We start from the raw sequence: 19717 nt of genomic DNA, 5'->3' as shown, positions 1-19717 counted from the left end.
GTCTGGGGTCAAACGACGATGTAGGAGGACCGAGAGATTTTCCCTGAGGCTGGACAGCCATGAGTGGCAGGGTGTGTGGGATAGTATGGGCCAGTATCTAGGTCAGTGGGCCCCTCCAGTACTTTGGAATTTCACTACCGAACAACTGCAAAATCCAGAAGAATTAGTAAAACACTTAAATGAGGTGTGTGGTCATTCTGGCCATTCCAGAGATGGACAAATCATGGCAACGTGCTGGGGCTTGGGCTATGCTTACAGGGCCTTGCTCAACACTATCCAGCACCTTCAAAAGGAAAAGAATGTCGGTGGATCTGAGGGCAAAGCAACAGTCGCTACTCAAACTTTGGCTGCAATGAACAGCGCAGCTACCCCAGCAGCAAGTACAGCAGCTGCTCAAATGTCGACTGCAACAGACAGCGCGGTTACCCCAGCTCCAAGCACTGCAGCTGCACCACCCCCAGCAACAAGTACAGTTGCTACTCAAATCACAGTGATAATCACTGCAGCCAAACCAGAGGACCAATTCGTACCAATATCGGTTGCCCCTGTATGCAAGCGAACATGCAAAAAGGAGGCAAAAAGGGTGAAGCGAGATGAAGAACCAATGAATTCACCACCCAGTCCAGAATCTGATCAGGAGTCATCATCACATGACGAAGAAGAAGAAGAAGAGGTAACTTCTCGACCTCGGACCTCACCTGAGCTACGGAATATGCGAAAAGATTTTACCCGTCAACCAGGGGAGCACATCATCACCTGGTTACTCCGATGCTGGGACAATGGGGCCGATGGTCACAAACTAGAAGGTACAGAAGCCAAGCAGCTGGGATTACTTGCTAGAGAAGGGGGAATTGACAAAGCAATTGCAAGAGAGAAAAAGTCCCTCAGCCTTTGGAGGCGGCTCTTGGCAGCTGTGAAAGAAAGGTTTCCATCCAAGGTCAATGTTATGAGTCGTTCGGCCAAGCGGACTACTATAGACAAAGGCATCCAGTCTCTGAGGGAATCAGCCATCGTAGAGATGATCTATCACATCAAGCCGAATAACGGGGATACACCCATAGATCCAGATGAAGTTGAATGTACACGACCCATGTGGCGAAAACTTACACGGAATGCACCGTCATCATATGCCCATTCATTGGCAACAGTAGCCTGGAATGACATAGTACCACTAAGAGTGGATGAAATGGTTCATAAACTCCGAGAGTTCGAAGACAATCTCACCCCTTCCATCATCTCAGCTGTGGAAAAACTGTCCCAGGACCTCGAAAAATTGAGGGACGATGTCTCTGATTTATCCAGCTCCTCACGTGTACCAGCACACGTCTCAGCTATTAACAAAAGGCGTCCTATTGTTCGAGAGAGGAGATACAGGAGGTATATGCCACGGGCTACCCTATGATTTTACCTGCGGGTTCACGGAGAAGACATAACAAAGTGGGATGGAAAACCTACTTCAGCTTTGGAGGAACGGGTGAGTGAACTAAAGAGGGGAGCAAGGGCCAAGACTGATAGTCCCATGAGAGCTACGGCTTCAGTCTCTGGTGAGCAGTTTCCCAGATGGAGTGGAAGAGCTGATTTTACTCCAGCTCCTGTGATAACGAAGAATAATCCCTTTCAACATGACTTAAGTGTCCAACGCTGTGATGACCATTAGAGGGGCCCTGCCTCCAGCCAGGTGGAGGTAGGGGACAATTGGATTTACTGGACTGTGTGGATCAGATGGCCTGGCACATCAGTCCCACAGAAGTATAAGGCTCTAGTAGATACTTGTGCACAGTGTACCCTGATGCCATCAAGCTGTTAAGGGGGGGAACCCATCTGTATTTCTGGAGTGACAGGAGGATCCCAAGAGTTGACTGTGCTGAAGGCTGAAATCAGCCTGACTGGGAGGGAATGGCAAAAGCACCCTATTGTGACCGGTCCAGAGGCTCCATGCATTCTCGGCATAGACTACCTCAAGAGAGGGTACTTCAAAGACCCAAAAGGGTACCAGTGGGACTCTTTTCTTGGCCGGTGGTATCGTATTCTCTTCCCTTGTTATTTTCTCTTATCATTGTTGTCGTTGGTAGTAGCGGTGGTGATTTGTTTTGTACATTGGTTGCTGGACTGTTCTTGTCCCTCTGGGAGCGGGGGGGGGGGGGGGCCTCGATTGTTGTCAGCCCGGCACCACTCACTGGGAGTGAGTGAACAAGTTGCCTGACTGGGTTTAAACCACAAGAATCCCTTAACATCAAAAATATGAAAATTTGGATCATGTAAGACATAGCTTAGAATATTCTGCATTTTGCCTTTTCCTTAGAAAGGAAGAGTAGCGAGAATTCCAATGATCTTTCGCTTGTTTAGCTTGTTCTAGGCAAGGCATAGTGTATCTGTAGAATAGCTTCAGTTTTAAACTAATGATCTCCTAAGGAAAAAAAAAGTCAGTTTACCTTATTTTTGTCTATATTCCTGTAACTAGAACCAGTACTTGTTTGTACACTGTTTCAACGTATGAGGTGACTTTGTATTCTCGTATAAATTCTAGCATTTCATTATATATCCTTTGGAAGGAAGGGCATACTTTCTTCCTAAGACTACGTCATTTATGAAACAGTAATTGCTATGGTCCATTTAGATGCATTGTGACTTTGTAAATTACCATGAGAATTGCTCAATATCCACATTACCTGATGCCTCAAGGTATTCCAAAATACAAAATTTAGCCACAGGCGTTAACAACACATACAGTGATTGCTGTCGTATCTTGGTGCTCTTCCCAGAAATGCCACATTCAGAAAGGAATGATGTTGCAATATCAGATGGCTGAATTCTTTAGAAGCTGAGGTGCCACATAGGGAGTACAGAGTTATCCATGATGATCTTGGCTTTTGTAATGGCAAACAACAATGCCCACAGAATTCTTGAGCTGAATACCAAGTGATTCAGTCTTCTGAACTAATCCCATCAGTGTCTTTTTTTTTTCAATCACATCTTTAAGCCTAGCTGCAGTTTTCTTTCCTGAAAAAGCTATGCACTGAAGAAATGCATGTTTATTAATAGTCCAAGTAACTACTTCAGATCATGAGATCAGATGCCCAGTGGCTGAATGTCTCCAATTAATTATTCTTAGAGGTTGGCTGACGCAAACAGAAGCAGATAAGAAATTGTGACTCTGTAGATTCTGTACTGTTCAATAAGAATTGGGGAAAAACCCAGCAACAACAAAATCATTTTACCGTGTGGCTTAGTTATTAATGGTTGATGAAAGATCTTTGCAGGGTTTCTCATTGTGAACTGTATATGTGTTCAGTAAGGCTGTGTTTGCAAAAATTTTGCCAGATACCTACTGGAGCAACAGAAATACAGGTTCAGAACTGCTGTTGGTAAGTTCACTTGCTGTATTAGCATTAAAATCCAAAGCTAGTCGTTGCTTAATTGAGCTCATATGGAAAAAATAATTGGTAATTTATTAAACTTAGTCCTACCCGACATGGTTGGGGGCACAAATCTTATCAAAGAGGCATCCCTGCTTTGTGAAAGTGAGAGGAGCCAGCCCATCAATTTGCCTGCAGAATGGGATCATGGTCTCACCCTCTGCTATGGAGAAATACAAATACCAAATTCATACTTTTGAGAGAAGTGGAGATGAGACTGTAGTCAAATTACCTGCTGCTGCCATCATAGGTGGTGTGCGTAGGTGCTGCTTTCTCACTTTGGTGTATTTTTATATATGAATGAGGAATAACAAGAGTTTCTGCTTGAGGGCTGTGGAACTTGTGCAAGTCCAGAACAGAACATGAAACATTAGCATCATTCCTCCTCTTCCACCCTACAGAGGCACCATTAAGGGCCATCTCACCTCCATCTGTTTACCTAATCACTTCTAATAGCAGCCAATTACCCCTCTCAGGGTGTTGCACACACCTTGTTAATACCTTCACCACATATCTCACAGCCTCAGGCCTTATTCCTATATTAAACTTAATATTTGCTGCTCTTTCAGTCTAGACAGTATCAGATACTGACCAGATGATCTGCCTGTTAGGATCCTTAAAAGTATGTGCAGATGATGGGTACGATTTTTCTAAAGTTTTAAGGAAAGACCTTGCTTGAGCTCCATGTGGGATGGTTCGTCTTGCATATCACGGAGGTCTGCTTTCAAACTGTAGACAGGTGCATGCAAACTAATTATTCTAGGCTCCCATTGTAATTTTGGAAATAGGTAAGAGCTTAGGGATGCAGTTTACTTTTTTAAGGTCTTCTTTAGAATGAGATTAAACACTCATGATTGATGTTTGTAAGTAATAAGGTGAAACCTGATCAATGAACATAGATGTAATCTTGGTCAGTTGAAATTGTTTCACAGACTACATACTGTTTGTTGGCTCTCCTGTTCTAAGGCCTTGCTTGAGACATCTGTGTTATTTCTGGAGAAAAGGTCACTTACCATTGCCCTTTATCATTATTTCTGTTAAAAGTTACAGGTCTCTTTCTAACATAAAAGATTGCTCTTTTCATGGCAGTATAGTTCTTACGGATGAAATAGAGTATTTTATATGCCAGTCTAGTTATCTATGAGTACATTCTGTGTGAGACATTATGTTGGGAAAAAAAAAAAAAAGATCTGTGGTGTTCAACAGTGTTTTCAATTATTCTGAATTTAAAAGGAGTGAAAAAACACTCTCATGGGAGGCATAGCATATATTGGAAATAATTATAATGAATGTTTTACTGTTGATAAGGTTTAAAGACTCTGACTGACATCTCTTATTGCTTTGCGAGTTTTGCTAAGCAGAAAACAGTGGACACGGTTGAATTTTGTTGTGGTGGCAAAGTGTAATATAGAAGAACACTTACCTCTAGAGGACTAAGTTCACAATATAGACACTGAAAATGTCATATGCATTTCAGAAGGAAAATGTCCAAGTAAGTTGCCTGCCTAAACTCAAGACATAAAATGTAGACTTCCAAAAGCAGCAATGTAAACTGCAGTTTCCATTATTAGCCAATCCTGACCATTCTAAACCCCAGGCTTTCCTATGGCATTATGAGTTAATTGGAATATGAAAACTTGGAAGCAGAAGACTTAGCTTCATTATTGATAGTAATGGTTGAGCATGTTATATAACTCTAATTAATTTCAAATACTTCTATTTAAAAATTTTGCCAAAGGGTACCAATAGAGAGAATAATATACTGGTTGTTATAGCACAGCTCTCTCAGTTCGGCAGCAGCAGTTAATATTTCTCACATGGAAAGGGCTGAAGGAATAGACAATGTTTGGAATTTTTTAATTGGCACTCATATAAAAAAATATATTCCAAATAAAACAAGTTCTAATAAAAAGTGCCTATGCATATGTGTATGTATTCCTCAGATCTTTTAAATGCTTGAATTTTTTCATTGCCAAGCAGAAGATTGCATCATGTATCCACTTGATAATCTTGAATGGCTTTTATGAATAGCTCTTTTTTTTTTTTAACTAGTAATTTCAAAAAAATAAAAGATGAATGATAAGTCAAATTCTTTAACAAAAAAAAAAGAAAAAAGAAAAAAATGACCATCTGTAGTAGTTATTTACTGTGAACATCTGTCTCTTGAATACCAGATAGGGAGGTTTGTTTTCATGTCACACAGTCAGATTCTTGAGTGAAGCAGTAACATTTCTTTGTGCATAGATAATGAACAGCAGCAATTTCTGTTTGCATGTTTGGAAGTGATTACATACTATAGTCTGAAATACAATAATCTCAAGAGAATATGATCTGTGTTTTCTATAGGTCTGTTGTTTTTTCCTAGTATCTCAAGTTCAGTTTCAACTTCTGAAAAATATGAGTTAAGAAAAAAACAGGTTTTCCCTGTGATAATTCAAAGTTAAGAGCTCTGTTCAGCAAAACCAAGGTTTTGCCATGATATCCTATTGTTTCCTGAGATTTAATAATTGCATTATTGACTAAAACCAGCTGATTACTACAGCAGAGGCATTTACCACTTGCCCATCTATGAGTTGCAATTGCATCAAGTTAATCGAAAAAAGAATAAAAAATAACTGCAAACGGCAATGCTTTTATGTGTTTGCAATTTAGATTCTGTATTAGTGGAAGATCAGGCTTATTTGTAAAAACTTTTAAATGGTTACTTGCATGCAGAATATCTTTGTTAGCATGGCTACCTACAGTGAGAAAATTTTCCACAAATAGGCAAATTACTTTGTGAAAAATAACATACAAAACATTTGGAGTTTGCAGTGTTCAAGGCAGACCAGGGTTTTATTGCTGCTGTGTTCTAACACCAGAGGGTTTGTTTGAGGTATTAGTTTTCCAAGGCTTTTGAAAATCAGGCCACTTAGCTGCCTGGTGTGAGCTTACACGTTTATCATTATCCTCTATATTAATGTTGACTGCACATGTATGTTTCTGGAGTCTATGTCCTCAAAGCAGTACTTCTACAAATATTTTTCAGCCTGATGCAATGAGTAACTCCATGTTACTTGAAGGGCTGGATTCGGTACAGGTATCTGCATAGTGACATGGCAGTGCTGTTCAGCCCTTCAGAAGCACCCACCTCTGGGTGCTTTTCTATGGCAGAAAGTCCTCTGATACTCAGCTTCTTAGATCTGAACTGTTGTCTTCATGCAGCACCCTGATGTAGTACGTGGTATACCATTTTGATCAGTGTTAGCTTTGTTTCTTTATATAACTCAGGGTGTATCATCTGTGCTTACATCTTTTAGAAGTAAAATTTGTGTTGTAGTTTGCAAAATGGCAGAAGCCTTGCTTTTGTGCGAGAGAGCTCTATAATATTTTTCTCTTTAATGCCATACTTGAGACTTTGTGACAGGTATTGCTGTCACTACCATGCTCTCAGGTGTGATTTATAATTTTCCAGTAGCAGCTACCACTGAGTATAGTTACCTATATGTCCTGTCAGAATTTCTTCCCAAAATTGTGTGTCCAGTAGGCTGCAGCAAAGTATAAGACAACAAACACAAGACATGGGTACGTGTAACGACTTGTGCAGTCTACTGATCTCATGAGAACTTTTACTGACTTCAGAGCTCTGCTCAAGGGAGCTGTAGCCTTTCTCTGATTTTGGGGAACTAAAATACTAAAAGGCTAAAATATTCATAACTCATTCACTCCTGAATATATCTGTTCTTCCAAATAACAGCAGGGCAGAGAAAAGCAATTGGCTTCTCAACCAGACAAGTGGAAAGAGAGTAGAGATATTGGACTCATGACAATCATAACTTTTTGTTATGACCTGTAATCAACAGCATATGATGAAAACTATTGCTATTGCAGGCAGGAGATCTAAAAATGACTGACAGCCTTGAGCAAGCAAGGTCTAGCTGAAAACAAAGTTCTAAATACAGAACAATGACTTTATACATAGCCCTACAGAGCAAGAAATCTTTTTATTTCTCACTCTGTTGCAAGACAAGAGAGGATTTATTAGACTTCTGGGAAGCTTTGAAATCTTCAGCAAATATTCCAAGACACTGGAAACACTTTAGGCAACTTTGTTCATGTAATGGAGTTTAAGTAAATCGGCTAATATACTGATTTACTGTCCTGGGGAAATTTAAGGGCTTTTATTATTACTGTGTTTGTTATTAGATTGTTCAATTAATTATTCTAGACTGGTGCTCATTTTGGAAAATTCTAAATTTGATAGATTCAGTTATTACATGGAGTGATTGATTAGCTGAAGATTGAGATAATCCAGTGCCAGGGATTCATGCTTCTCTTGTGTGTGTTCCAGGAAACTATCATCACTTTTAACCTTTATCTAACATTTTCCAGATGGTTCATCCAACACAATAAATTATAACAAATGATTAAGTTATGATTAAGAAATTTAACTTTGTGCATTTGACTTAATTCTAAGTAAAAAGATTAAACAAAATGCATTTATTTCACAAATACAATTTAATATGTCAAACTTACCAAAAGGATTTAGTGCCACATTGTTACTTGCTCATATATGGTTTAAGGAGCCACAAGTCAAGTGCAAGGAAGGTGCATAGAGTTTTCAACTGAATTCTTGCCTCAGTGGTTACTTGTTTAAGATTTGTTTAAGGAACTTGTGAATCAGTTTGCTACAGTAAGCATATATAAGTGGATACACGCAAGTATAGATAGGGAGATACTAGTTTTAAGAGAAGGTGATATTTAAAATGGGGAGGGAGGTGAAAGGAAAGCTGTTAGACCATTGCAAATATTCAGAAAGTTGAGAGGTATTTACTAAACCTTTTATTTATTTATTTATTTATTTTCCTCTAGCATACCCTACAAATTAAGATGAGGTGAGAGAAATAATTAAAATAATTTGCACTGCAGAAGATGTATAGCAAATAGCAATAAAGAGTTGAATGATTATATGCTTTGTTATTCATGTTACATTAGTCTGTAAGAATAATTCAGATGAAAATGGTAAAATGCTCAGATAGTAAAAGTTACTTATTTCAAGTTGGTTAAGAAAAACACAAATTCTTCCAGTTTGTGTATCCAGGATGTTAAGTTAAAAAAACCAGGTAATTTAATTTCGAATTATATCCTTTAGTAATATAAATCATTAGAGAATCAAGATTGCTTTGGTAAATTCAGATCAACTTTTGAATTCAAAACTTTTTTCTGTGGTCTTCACAGAATCTTGTAAGTTATAGAAAAATAAAACCAAAGACCGAGCATAGCCTGTTGCCGTAAGCTTAACTTTGTTCAGCCAGCAGTAATCTGATAGCGAAGTGAGAGGTTGGACTGCAGGTGCCAAGTCCCAGTTTTAGAGGGAACCTAGTATAGTTTTCTGTCCCAATAAATCCATCTTACCTCCTTTCTCTGCCTCATTTGCTTCTTGAGTTCAAGCAATAGGGTTGGTCATGAGGTTACTGTCAAGACAGGATTCCTTCTCTTTTAATTTCCTCATTCACGCCCAGTGTAACAGTAATGATGGTAGCAGCTGCCATCATTGCTGTTATGTCACATTTTGGCTGTAAAAAAGGATACACATTTTAAAATACTTGCTTTTTTATGTACTATGATTTTGGTAAACTGCCAAAACTTTTCCTGAAAACAGATAGTGAAGACGGGAAAACTGATAGTTTCAAGTACAGCCCAAATAAGTCAGAATGGAATTTAATTAGGAGAAATGTTTCCAGTGAAAGACTTTTCTCCTCATTGAATTTGAGGGAAGATAAATGGGAACCTTAGATACAAATTCTCCATAATTTTCCGTTGTTGCTCATTGTTAACAAATGAAATTCTGGCTGTATTTAGACTACAGGCTGGAATAGGATTTGGAACAGGTGGAGCAGAGTGGGCTGTTGACAGGTTGAGCCATTATGTGGAACTGCTCTGTAGTCCCCTTTACTCCTTTCTTCCCGATTTCTCTTTCTTACAGTTGCTTTACCTGTTGTAAGGAAAGATCACATAAAAATATATAGAAATTGTGGTTTTACCAGGATACCTTGTGATGTAGACAGCTGTTGGAATGAGCCTTAGTGGAAGGCAGTAGAAACAGAGCTATTAAGTTGAAGACTTAGAGAAAAGCTCTCGTAACAGTCATGTGAAACATGGTCTTGTGGGTTTCAAATGTGCTTGTGTTTGCTCACAAGGCTATAGTAGCCAGATATAGACATCCCATTTCATGTCTCTGTGTTCTTTGAGTGAGTCTTGTAGTGTTGAAAGAAGATGGAGCTGTTTCTTTCCCTTTGTTCTGACTGTGACTTTCCATTGGTAAGCAGGTGATTCTGTATGAAGACTCAAGTGAGAGAGTTAAAATACAACCCCTGGACATAAAAAACCATTTCAGTTCCAGTTCTTGTCTTGAATCAGGCTTTTTCTCAGTTTTGCCTGAAGATGATCACTTGAGATGTGGGAGATTATAGTTCAAGCCGGTCTTCAGTGGCTAATACCAAATGATGCTGCTCCATAAGGAGAAATAATGATATGAGTAATTGATAAAGCGATTCGCTGTCATGAATTAGACGTAACCAAACACTGAACATCTGCTATAGCCTTTGAAACACAAATCTGGCTTCTTTGAGTCAGGAAGGACTCATTTTGATGGCATACTCTTTCTTTAAAATGGTACATATATTTACAGATCACAGAAGCACAAAATGACTGACTAATTGAGATTGGAAGGGACCACTGGAGATCATCTTGTCCAACCCCTCTGCTCAAGCAGGTACACCTACAGCTGGTTGTCCAGAACTATGTCCAGACAATGTTTAAATATCTTGAAGGAGGGAGACGCTCCAACCTCTCAGAGCAGCCTGTGCCAGTACTTGGTCACCTGCACAGTAAAAAAGTGGTTTCTGATGTTCAGAGGGAACCTTGTGTGTTTCAGTTTGTGCCCACTGCCTCTGGTCCTGTTACTGGCATTACTGAAAAGAGCTTGGCTCCATCTTCTTTGCACCCTCCCTTCAGATAATTGTAAATATGAATCAGATTCCCCAGAGCCTTTGCTCATCCAGCCCAGGCAGCATCAGCTTCTCTACGTGAATCTTATGGGAAACTGTGTGGAATGCCTTACTGAAGTCCAGGTGGACAATATCTACTGCTCTCCCCTTATCTACCAAGCCAGTTTTTCATTGCAGTTTATAAAGCTGATAAAGCATGACTCTCTTGGTAACTCCATGCTGACTGCTACTGTTGACTGCCTTGTCCTCCATATGCCTGGAAGTGGATTCTGGATTAGTTGTTTCATCAGCTAAAGTTTTGAATTAAGAAAAAAATCTCTAGATAAATCAATACTTGAATGCTTTTAGCCACTGTTTTTTAAAGACTGCTAAGATGATTCTTTGATATCAAGCTGTTGTACTCTTGAGTTTTTTGCTCTCTACTACCCAACCCCCTCACAAGTTATTTTTTGTGTTAATCTTGTTCATTCCTCTTCACCAATCATTCTGAGTAATGAGGCTGCAAAAGCACATTCCTTGCAGTTTAAATTGTATGGAGTTTAGTCCACGGGTATATGTAGGATGTGATTATGTCTGCTCCTCACTTGTGATGATAATCTCTACACAGGTTAAAAACTACTTGGAAGAAATAAAGAAGTAAATCATTAAATACCTTTTGGAAGGAGATAAAATGGCAAGATAAATGAAAGGGAATTATGTCTAAATGGTCTGAGGTAAATGAAAGGGAATTACGTCTAAATGGTCTGAGGCTATGGTCCAGTGATGACCACCTCTACCACCTCTATATATTCATTGCGGTTTGAGACATTTATTTTCACCTGATGATTTAATGCAAAATGCAGTGAGGTGGAACCAGTAACCTCATTGATCCTTCTTTACATAATGCTTTACTAGGATGAAAGCCGTTCTTATTTTGTTTTTGATTGCTTAATTTTAAGACAAGTTCTTGTGTTAAAATTTCAGTTAGGTTATCTCGAAATTTCACAAAGTTTGTAAGGAGAGTTAATGGCACTTCTTTTACTAACAGATATAGTTAGGGGAAAAAATGATGAGCTTCTGGATGCAGAAGACCATCTCTTAAGGGGCTGAAACTAAAGCAGCAGACTTTACACTGAACGCTTGCTAGCAACAAATGTTCTGAGCATTACCTCCTAAGGAAATGTAGATACAATGCCTTTCATAACATAATTAATCTATCATTTAGACAATTTGAGACGCAGCACCTGTATAGCAGGTATAGGTGCTAAGTAGGTGGCTCAGTCATGTAAAAAATGTGAATATAGGCTATAACAAAAAATGAGAGCTTCTCCAGAGAAGAGGTGTAGATACAATAGTAAGATTAATGTCTCTGTGGAGTCCAATTTTGAATACTCTTTGTAACTAAGGAATTTAGTGCGTAGGTTTACCTAGGAGGTTTTAGCTAGTCTGGATGGAGAAACAGGAAAGGGTAATAGAGGAATGTTAAAAAAAAATCAATTATAACTCGTTGTTTCCATTCTTGACTGATTATGTGAGTTCATTCTTCTGCAGATTTTGGTGTGCGTGTTTTTTTTGTGTGTTTGTTTGCTTTTAATCCACACAGCTTTCATTAAGGTGTCTGTGGAAAAAAAAATTATCATGGATTTACATGGTGTGGATTTTGGTAATTCTGTTATGGGTGGGAAGACAGCTGCTGCAAGAAGGATGTGCTTCTCATTTGTCTCATTATGGGATTGGTTAAAGTTGGATGTTTTTGCTGTGTGAACAGTTCACTTGAAGTTCTGAATTTGGTAATGTGTCATGGCATCACAGGGGCCGGGAGCATTAGAGTCTCCTCATGGAGGGCAGCAGAGCAGGGCCTGGCAGCCAGGTCCTATCCCACTCTAGCCACTATCAGGGTAGCTGGGGGCACCGGGGCAGCCCCAGCCCAGGGCATTGGGTACCTCCTTGGGGATGGAGAGATGAGTTGAGACATGGGCTCAGTAGTGCAGGGCTGTGGGGAGCTGGAGACCGGCCCTGATGGGGTGTCACTGGGACAGGGGCTGATGGTCCTGGGTAGCTGACATGGGGTCCTAGGCAGGGTAGGGGAGCCCTGAAGGGACTGGGTGGGGACAGTCAGGGCTGGTGGTGCCCTTGGGGACATGCTAGGCTGCAAGGTTTCCTATGAATATTTGTTTTGGAGATGCAATATGGGTGGGTTGCCATCTGTGACTTGGTTTACTAATGTTTTAATTTCATTCTGGAGAGCTGGGGGAACACTGTGAAGGTGAAAATGAGTAAGAGTTGAGTTTTCAAGAGAAGAAAGTCTCTTAACTTGTGGCGATGTTGCTGTCAGTTGGGGCCCTCTGCCTTGATTCCCTGGAAACTTCTGAGTTATATCAGCACTGACCTGGAATACCCTCCCTGCACGTGTAGTATCCACCAGAAAGATATTTAGATAGTACAGGAATGGAAAATTATGTAGCTAGATAGTCAAACACCTAGATGCAGACAGATTTTGATGAGCTGATTTCAATTTGATTGCTGAGATAGCAATTTCACACTGCATTTTTGGAGAGGCGATATGTGAAAAACAGCTCAGTGGCTTATATTTTGACAGTGTATTAACCAACAATGATAGTATCTGGTGCATGATTTGTGTAAAGTAAATGTAGGAACTTTTTCACTTATGACATGTTTTTCATGTATGAATTTTCATTCAGTGTTCAGTCATTCCAGTCTTTCTGGCTATGAAATTTTTTTTTCCTGAATTACCTAGGCTCTTAAAAAAAAAAAATCATATGGGAGAAAGGCAAATATGTTTTTCAGAGGTTGCTCATGCACACATTTATCATCAAAGATAAATGCTTTACTGGTAATGACTTGGAGGTGACACTGATAGTCAACATTGCCTTGAGCATAGCAAGAGCTTCGCTGTAATAGCTGTTTAAGTGCCCTTTGGTACATTTTTTTGCTGTTAGTTTCAGAAACAAGTAAATAATATTAGAAGGCCCAGGGAGACTTAACTGTGTACTTGAAGTAAGGATTGAATAGATGATCTGAACTTCATGCCACTGGGTGGATTATTCTGTCTTCCATTCTTCTGATTCCCTATCTACAGTCTTTGAATGCTGTACCTTGGCAGGCTTGAGGGTAATTATGTGGAGCTCTTGCTGTTCCTAACTGATCTTTAATTTCAGTATGTCTCAGCATGGTCTTGAAGCTGTCTTTGGATTCTGTTCCTTTGACTTTGTCCTTAATCTTTTTCTTTTTTTTTTTTTTAATCTCAGATTGTTCTTTTCCCATCCCCTTTCTGCTGTCTTTCTCCTTTAGCTGTATCTTGTCCTCCTTTTCATCCTCCTCCTTAATCTCAGGCTTGGCCTTTCTCTTATCCCTGACTTGAGAATCAACCTTTTCTTTGAAACCGGGTCAGCATTCTCTCCTCTTCTCTTTGACCTTAGATTTAGCCTTTCTTATGTACTTCATTTTTACTATGTCATATTCTACATGGTTTGTTGGCATTGTTACTTACTGGCCTGAAGTTCCTTGAGGGGATTTGTCATTCCGTTTACCCTTCAGAATTTCTTAACATGGCAAATCACTCACTTCTGCATTATCAGCATTTCTCTTGTGTGTGTTGCTGTTTCGAGCTCAGACTTCATGAGTTTAATTCTTCCTGACTTCTCATAGCAGTTTGCAATTTCTTCAGAAGGTTTCTTTTGTTGTGCTGTGGTTGAAACTGAGTCTAACCCTTTTGTTTTCAGTCTGGGTTTTTTTGTTTGTATTTTTTTTAATTTTTTTCTTTTTTTTTTGGCATTTTTTTTGTTGGGGTTGTTTGATGTTTTTTTTTTTTGAGGGGGGATTTTGGATTTGTTTGTGTAATTTTTCGTTTTGTTTTTCCCCCTCAGCAATTTTTTTTTTTTTTTATTTCTGGAGCTTTTCAGATTTCTGACTTACAGCATTAATTATTAGGTTTGTTTGGAATCTTGCTGTACTCATATTGTAATCCTTTCATCCTTTAGATTTCCATTTTTTGGTGTTACAAAAATAAATTTTCTAATGAAATGTGTATTATATGCTATTCAAAAATTTACCATCATTCATCTGAAGATAAAATTTTTATCTGCTGCATCACACATGATACCTTTGTTTTGACAAGTACTTCACAGTGGTTCTTATGTGGACCACATAAGAAACTCACTTGTGTTTTGCCAGTCCTGTTAGCAAAGATTCGTATCTAAATACTGTCCAAGGCAAGAAGATTTTCCAGATGTTAGTAAAAATAGGGACTCCTTCAGATTCACATCACTTGATCCTAGCTGCCATCATGCATTACAGCTTCATTCCTCTTCCTTGGTCTGCGTCCTGTGGAGATGGCCTCAGCCTTTCTGTTTCTGTGTTATCATTCTTCTGCTTCTGCAGTTGTATGTTTGGTAGAAGCCTGTTTTCTCTGAAGAGCAGTCTCTGGTTGTCATTTGTGTTGGGATGTTCTGACTACTTTCTCCACTCATCTCTGGGCCCTGCTCACAGTTTTGCCTGACCTTGCAGACCTTGCCAGAGTCATACATTCTTATTCGTTCTTTTTCTTGTAGTTTCTTTGTGAAGCCACCCACCTGTTCTCTTGGATATTTTAGTTAATTGTGGCTGAGAACACAGTGCCTCACCTCTGACTTCAGAAGAGTGTCAGTCTCTTTTTCCTCATTTCTCTGAGTATGCTACCACAAATGGATCCTTATGGGACAGGGAGGAATCAAGACCAAAGGTAGAAGTAGGTTCATAGGTTTACCTATTTAAAGCAGAAAGAAATGAGCAGGAAATCTTGAGGAGACTACTATGTCAGAGGGAGAAAGAATCAACACAAGGAATAACACTTGGAAAATATACATTTAGAGGGAGTGTGTGGATGAGAGGTTTTCTGTCTTCTGGTGTGCTGTTTTTGATTAAAGTTGAAAAATGTGTCTTCAAAATGGGAGATTTTTCATGTTGGTGAATTCCCTACCTGTAGGCAAAGAAAGAGTTACTGTACATTTATCAGAGAAGTTACATTTTACTGCCTTTGCTTGTTTGATACTTACTTACATTTGCTTTATGTAAAGAAGGTAAGATACCACCACTCATTTCTTAGCTATTTGTAAGTCAACATAACCTCAGTTGGTATATGTGAAGAGTGGGTTGTTTGATTTCTTACTTAAAACCCACAGTATTTGTCTCATGGAGATGTATAAGCCTTCTACAGTTTGGGATGCCTATTTTTTTTCCCACTAAATGCAAAGGAAGCCTGAGGTCAGGTTTAGTTAGTTAGTTTTCAAATACCTAAATTAAGGAGAAAGTTGATTTCATTTGTGCATCTGTGATACTCCTCTAGTTGGGCTTTGTCCATTTCCTGCTGTGGGATCTACCTGTAGCTGGCTTTTGTCTTCTTAAGGTGCACCTCCTCCCAAACTGTCCTGGCAATTAAGTTGAAATAGCATCATCTCCTTATCTGATGTTCTGCCTTCTGGGCTATTGATGCTGAGAGAGCATCATAAAACTGCCCAAATACATTTATCCGCTGTTTAATGAGTGATTTTCTATTTATAGTTCAAAAGTTTTGAAAATTTTTTTGCTACTGAACATGTTGCTGAGTATGAAATTCTTGAATTTAGCATTGGGGAGGGCTTATTATTAAAATATTCCGAAGAAAGAACTTGATATGAAACTGAATCAGTGGGGAAAAGAATGTAAACACTGTAAAAGATGCAGATTTAAAGATGCTAAGTTTGCATTTAAAAGGGCACGTTTTCTCAGAGAGACTTAATGAACCTGTCTGCCTAAATTGAAGTTAATTAAAATAACCCAGTCATTGTGATGAATAAAATTGAGCATCAAAGAATAAACAAATATTTTCAGCCTATATCTGGGTATTGACAAGAGCTGTCAGAGGCGATAGTTGGAAAGAGTAGGTCATCAAGTTTGAAACAAAACATCTATGAGACAGATCTTATTTCTCAGGTAAAGACTAAGATAAGTGTGTCCGTATTAGTTGCTTGTTGTTTTATCACCCATAAATTAAGAGACTGTTGTGGTAATTCTGTGAAATGAGTCAATTGAGTAAGCTTAAACTGAGTAACTTAGAACTAGGATCATCATAACACTGTAAGATTCAAATTACATATGAGCCTGGACTGGTGAGAAAATATGTTTTAAGCTTCAGGGAAATATGCTTAGAAGGACTGCCAGATTCCCTTAATATTTTAATAATACTTTACAATTATGAGGAAATCGGTTGTCATTTATATGGAGATAAAATGACATAATATATATGTAGGCAACATCTATATTTTGTCTTAGAATTTGACTGTTAGTCTTTTAACATGTGTGCCTTCCTGATACAAGGGAGTGCTGTATTTGCAGTTGTTTTTTTTTTGTTGTTGTTTTTTTCTTCAGAGGATAACTGATTATTACAGAGAGAAAGTCTAAACACAACGTGGAAATGTACAAGACAGTGTGGTTTACTAGAATATTTACAGTCTAAACTATAATCTAGTCATCCATAAATAAAATCAGTTTGGAAAGGATAATTGGAACATCCATATGACAAACCAAAGGTGAAAGGGATAAATAGATATGTGAAAAGATAAACTTGGAAAACACAGTTCACAAATAGCACTTTCTTAATTAATTTTTATGCTTTAAAGGTGGATACTATTTTGGTGCTGTGGAGAGACAGTATATGCAATCCCCATCTTTATCAGTAAAGCCAAGATGAGTCTTATTCTGTTCCTGTAGAAAGAATTAAGTTATAAAGGCTACCGAAATAAAGAAGTGCAAGTTTAAAATAACAGAAGAGAAGCTGTATTAGCCTTAGTGGATTTTCACTGTCCAGCCATTCCTTAAATCCTTCCTTATTTCTTATATCCTAGGTTTAATCACTGTTGGAGAATGGGAATGGCTGTCAAAGTCTACATGAGCAGTGAAATCTCCAGTAAAAGTGCCACTGTCATGTGGAGAGATTTAAGACATTATTGTAGCTTGGAGTAAAGATTGCCCTACACTTAAACATCTGATTCCTCAACGGGTGTGTATGAAAAGTTGTAGTGTTGCCAGGCTTCCCCTGCAGCAAGTGTCCAGATGGACACTCTCACAGTTTATCTAGAGTGTTTCACACATTCCTTATTCATAAGGAATTTTGCTTTGCTTCCATATTCCTGAACTTGTATGTTTAAGACATGCATTCAGATACGCATTTCCTGGTATTTATTTCCAGTTTATAATCACAGACTTTACACAGAATTGAGGACTGTGCAGTTGTTGGGATGAATTGCACTTACAGGTAGTGGTTTTGCCCTAGTGAGTAAAAACATTAATGAGAAAGTCATTCATTGTGATTAAAATTTCAGGATCTGCCAGTAGCAAGTAAGTTACACCATTATAGTAAACAATTTTATATTGATTTTGGTCAAAATCAAAGGCTAAAATCTGATGATTTTTCTTTAAATAGTATGAGAAAAGTTTCTGAAATATAATACGGAAACCCACTGCCATGCTTCTTAGGATTCTTATTGCTAAAACCTGGTTAATTTCTTAATATACAGGATACATGCATACACAGAGAGAATGTGTTTGTATGCATGTGTATGTATAGATACATTGTTTGTGATGATAGTCCATACTTCATCTGTTACCTGGAAGTCATGTCTGTTCCTGCTGATGAGTAAGGTGCTGATGGACCCTGAAAGCCATATAAGTTTGTGGAACATGCTTGCCAATTTATTGCAGAAGTGTTTCTATAGTGTTAATAGGCACTATGCTGTGACCAAATGCATTGTGTGATTTTTCAGAAGTTGAGGTTGCTTGACATATTAGCAAGCTAATAGGAATACTTGACTGCCTCACCCTTGCTCCTGTAATTATTTTTGAAATGGTATTTTGCACACAAAGTGCTTCTTTGTGATGATTAATTTATTGAAAATAAGACTAAATTATACGAAGTGCCTTGGTACTTTAAGAGAGATACAGAAACAAACACACAGTCTGTGCATGAATTCCCCTGCAAAATGTGTGTAGCTATGAATGCAGTAAAATCAACTCTGCAGGCCTTTGAGGGAAGAGAAGTATTTCAGCTAATACAGTCTTGGAACCTAAGCAAATTACCTGAAATAACTTTCTTAACAATATTAAGGTTTGAGTTTTAAGTTGCAGTGTCTCAAGATAGTTCTGACAGTAGAGACTATTGGTAAATACTGCTATTCAGCCTATCTAAATAGTCTATCTAAAATGGATAGAAGATTGGCAAATAGCCTATCATTGAAATGTCATTTGAAGAATTGACTACAGTTTTGAATTACCCATAAGAAAGAAAAAATAATAGTCAAATGGCTTTAAAAATGGAATATTTATATTTTCATATATTTGAATTCATGTCTTTTATATTTGAATATTTGTAATACATGTTTACATAAATATTTAAAACCCAAGGATTTGCAGTGGGGTTTTTTTTTTCTTCTTTTAAGTGCTTGCTTTAGGTCCCATCCCCCTCCCGTCCCCCTCCTGTCCCCAAATGTATATTTTTGTGGTATATAGCTATAAGAGAATTCTGGTTTTGTAGTAGTGATCAATCTGCAAACTAAAAATATTGCTAATATTTTTTTTATGACAGAAGTCAGTGCAATATGATCAATGTATTTATTCTCTGGGTATCAGTGTTATGATTTTCCTTTTTTTATTCTTGAAAAACAGCATTACAGCTGATTAATAAGTCACTTTTTTCACCATGTGTGACTTACAAGCATGCCTTTTTTCCCATTCATTTACTGAAGAGCACTATGTATTTTTTCCTAACAGGAAAAACTTCTGCTGTAAGTAAAATGACATCATGCTGCCTCTTATGGGAGAATTCTGAAGCCTTCTCAAAAATACAACACAGTGGTAAGTACTTGCACTATGTTCAGAGCAATTCTGTCTGCTGTAAAAATTAATATAAAAGAAATGAGAACAAGTCTCTGCTGCTGTTGTTCTTAAATGTTTGAAATACATCTTTGCAATATATACTTCCAGTTAAAATGCCTGTTTAGCATATGTTTATATAATGAGACATGGAATACAATCCTTGCTGAACATTAGTGCTTTTTACGTGTTTATTCATGATAAGCATGAATTGTTATTATTTCTCAGCTCTGTAAATACTGATATGAATCAGTTTGTAGTTAAATGACATGGGATTAAACCCGGCTATTGTGACACTGCTTCTCCGTAAGGCTTGGGGTTTCCAGGCTGCACTGCGTCAGATAGAGCTGATGGTCTTTCAGTTTGCAAAAATATGTGACAAGGCTTTAGTTTAGAAATCTATGTATAGAATATATCCCATTTATAAAA

The 19717-nt window shown here is 38.2% G+C and overlaps 1 protein-coding gene across 6 annotated transcripts in view; it reads left to right on the top strand.

Annotated features, from left to right (window-relative positions):
• Positions 1-19717, top strand: part of NLGN4X (neuroligin 4 X-linked) — a 182027-nt gene that overhangs the window by 14956 nt on the left and 147354 nt on the right. For 3 of the 6 annotated variants that reach the window (XM_061459849.1, XM_061459844.1, XM_061459848.1), the window contains exon 2: positions 19187-19270. The gene's annotated coding sequence lies outside the window, so the exon portion shown is untranslated. Of the gene's footprint in view, positions 1-4133; positions 4156-14955; positions 15132-17279; positions 17421-19186; positions 19271-19717 lie in introns of those variants that run through there. The other 3 variants (XM_061459845.1, XM_061459846.1, XM_061459847.1) reach the window with 3 other exon arrangements.

This window comes from Pezoporus flaviventris, unplaced genomic scaffold (genome assembly GCF_033815535.1).
Source record: "Pezoporus flaviventris isolate CSIRO_AGI_PZ_B2104156 unplaced genomic scaffold, CSIRO_AGI_Pfla_v1 ptg000030l, whole genome shotgun sequence".
Classification (NCBI taxonomy): domain Eukaryota; kingdom Metazoa; phylum Chordata; class Aves; order Psittaciformes; family Psittacidae; genus Pezoporus; species Pezoporus flaviventris.
Note: the sequence above shows the minus strand (reverse complement) of the source record. Positions and strands in the feature narration are given on the sequence as shown.